Below are 3,311 nucleotides of genomic sequence, written 5' to 3'. Positions count from 1 at the left end.
GTTAAAGAATGAGGGCCATTCAGGAAACTCCAATGGTCTGGACTGGCAAACTCACAGAAGAAATAGTTGCATGTACTGGCATCCCTGGCCAGCAGCCTCCAGAGAATTGGGGCCAGAATCTCCCCAAGGTGGCTACACAGCTACAAGTGTATTCCCAATGCATTCCCAATCCCAGGGGAATTCACTCAAAAATACTACCATCGGGTCCACATGGACTCATAGTTACTGTACAAGACGAGGTGGAACTGCCCTAGTTAGTTTCTGAGACCGTACAACTCTTTAGGTGAGTAGAAACCCCATCTTTCTCCCGCAGAGAGGCTGGTGGTCTCAAACTGCTGACCTTGCCGACTGCTGCCCAGTGTTTAACCACTACGCTACCAGGACTCCTTCTCCCAAGGGAAAGCATCATGTGAATCTCGTCTTTGCCCCCGCCACCTCCAGGACTGAAGACTCTAGTCTTTGTCAGACCCTGTTAAAGCTCCATCGCTCAGTTCACAAGAGCAGGGGCAAAGAGAGTAGACAGCAATCTGAGGCTCCACCCTCTTCCCAGGCCTGTCTCCGGCTGCCTGGGCTGAACTGGTCCCAAGGAGGATCCTGAAACAGCTGATCCCTTCTGTGTTCCCTGGCGAGCAGATCATTCTTCCCAGATGTACATCTAGACACCTCTCAGACTTCGAGAAGTGCCAAGGACAGAAGGAGGCAGGCAGCTCTGAACTCACCCAGTAGGTCAAAGCCTCTGTCTCCAGACAAGGCTGAGCCTCCTCGGGGGTCCAGCGGACTGGGGCGGACCTCGGGACTGGAGTGGGAGGCGGGGCACAGACTGTACAGCTACCCTGCCTTCCCCGCGTCGGTGTGAGGCATCCTGAGAAAGGAGATCGACACCCAGGTGAGACACATCTGTCTAACCACGCAAAGACAAGGTGCTTCATCTTCCAACAATGTCTCCTTACATCATCTCATTTGAGCCTCACTCCCGTCCCAGGAGACACTCAAAGTGCTGGTGGTTCTCATTTTAAAGGAGAGGACTTCTAGAGACGTTGTGACCTGGGCAAGACCACACAAGTCATTAGCAGAGGTGGAACCAGTGCTCATGTCTTCTGAAATAGTGACCGTCCTGCCTTCAAAGTCTACGCCCTCAGCCTGATGCCGTGGGCCAACGCTGCAAATTCTCTCTTGCCAGGTTGCTTACCTCAGTTTATCCGCAGTCCGGGCATCACACACACTCCGGGCAAAGCCTAGACTAGAGGAGCACAACAGCCCAGCCCCACGCTGGCTACGTGGGGCTCACCAAGCACCCTAGAGGGAATCCCACAAGGGTGCAGCTCTAGTTCCCGTTGGGCCCTCCAGACAGTCTGAACAGCTTAGCGTGGCCGACAAGGCTCTGCGCAAGCTGCCCCCTACCTACCTCGGGAGCTGCATCTCCTTTATTCATTCAACAGATAATTAATGTGCACTTACTCTCAGCTTTAATGGTTACTCTTTGGGCTGCAATCCGCAAGGTCAGCAGTTTGAAACCACCAGCCAACTCCTGTGGTGGTGGAGGAGGGGGAGTCAGGGCTTTCTACTCCTGTGAAGAGTTACAGTCTGGAATCTCACAGGGGCAGTTCTGCCCTGTCCTACCGGGTCTCTAGGAGTCATCATTCACACAACAGTGGCAGTGAATTGGATTATCTGGTTACTCTCTGCTTACCAGACTGTGTGCTGCTTCCTTCTGCCCCCTTTGCTCAAGTTGTGATAACTTCTTTCCGTTTCTGAAATATGACCCTCCTCACTCCCAGACCTCCCTCTGCGTCAGGCCCTTCCTCCCCCTGACCAGCACCTTCTCCACTCACCCTGCAGATCACCCTTCACACACGGCTCCGTGGGAGACCCCTTTGCTGACACCCTAGACCAGACCAGGGAGCCCTGCCAACGTGCACGCATAGCTCCTGTTCCACCTTTCAGGATGATGCTTTGTGATGAAACGTTTATCCCAAATGAATGGCACCCCAGAGGCTCAGTAATTTTTTTTTAAGAAGGAAGGGACATGAATAAATATTCATGGAAATGGGGACTTGCCTGTGACATCACGCATGTGCATCTTGGGCCACCCTGTCACTGGAGTTGGCTCATCGAACCTGACTAATAAGATTGCTGTTCAGGGCTGACTCCCTAGTGTACCCCTTCCTCTTGATCATGCCCTACCAGGCCTCCCACACCCTCCTCACCATCGATTTGGATCACTTGTTGTTCCCTTGTCTCTGGGTTTGTTAACATCACTACCTTTCCCCCCACCTTCCCCTCTCCCATGTCCCCCCGGAACTGTCAGTCCCATTGTTTTCTAGGAGCTTTTTTATAAGTTGCGAAGCTTTAAAGAAATGTTTAAATTTTTTTAATTAGCCCCCAAATGTCACAACCCTGTGCTCTGTGTTCTCAGTAGTGATGATAATTATGGCACCTGTTTTATAAGTCCTCAATGAGAGGATTAAGTGAACCACTTTGTAAAGCACTTAAAACCATGCCTGGACATGGTAGGTCTGACTGAGTTCTAGCTGTCTCTACCATCATCATCATCATCACATGCCAACGTGCACCTGGACAGGTCACAAAGGGATAAGGTTGGAAGCAAATTGCTTCTTCCTTCCATTTCTTCAGCCTTTTTTTTTTTGCTTTTAAACCACTTGGATATATTATCTTATTATATATATGAACAATAAATAGAATTGACATTTCAAAAGGCAAGTGAATGCTATGCTATAACCAGTGTGCGAACATATAGCCCGGATTTCCTCACAGTCACTTGGCTCTTTGCCGTCTCCAGCTGGCCAGTGACCACGGAAGACCGCAGAAGAGCCGGCGCACTTCAGTGATGGGGTTGGTGAGGAACAAGGCAAGTGCCCTGGACTGTCAGAACAACAGACCTGTCCTGAAGGGATTCCCACCATAATGTTTCTTAGAAGTGAGGATGAGGAGAGTAATGCCCTTTGGACTTGTTGAAAGGAGAGACCGGTACCTGGAAAAGGACACGTGCTTGGTAAGTTTGAAGGTCAGCCAAAAAGGGGGAAGACCCTCGACATGATGGATTGGCACAGCGGCTGCCGCAACAGGCTCGAAGACCACAAGTGTGAGGATGGAGCCCGAGGGGGCAGGGTTTGCTCCCTCTGTCCGTGGGGTCACTATGAGGTGGAACCAGCTCAATGGCACCTAACAACTTTCCCAGCAGGTCCCTGTGCTTCATCCTCCTCCCCAGTGCCCTGTTGACGGCAGCTGCTGTCGATTGAGCTATTACCCATCATCGAGCTCAGTAATCCTATGTTCCAAACTCACTGAAC

This window comes from Echinops telfairi, unplaced genomic scaffold (genome assembly GCF_000313985.2).
Source record: "Echinops telfairi isolate 266 unplaced genomic scaffold, ASM31398v2 ScPeMD7_9;HRSCAF=40, whole genome shotgun sequence".
Lineage (NCBI taxonomy): Eukaryota > Metazoa > Chordata > Mammalia > Afrosoricida > Tenrecidae > Echinops > Echinops telfairi.
The sequence above is the reverse complement of the archived record's forward strand: the minus strand, read 5'-3'. Positions refer to the sequence as shown.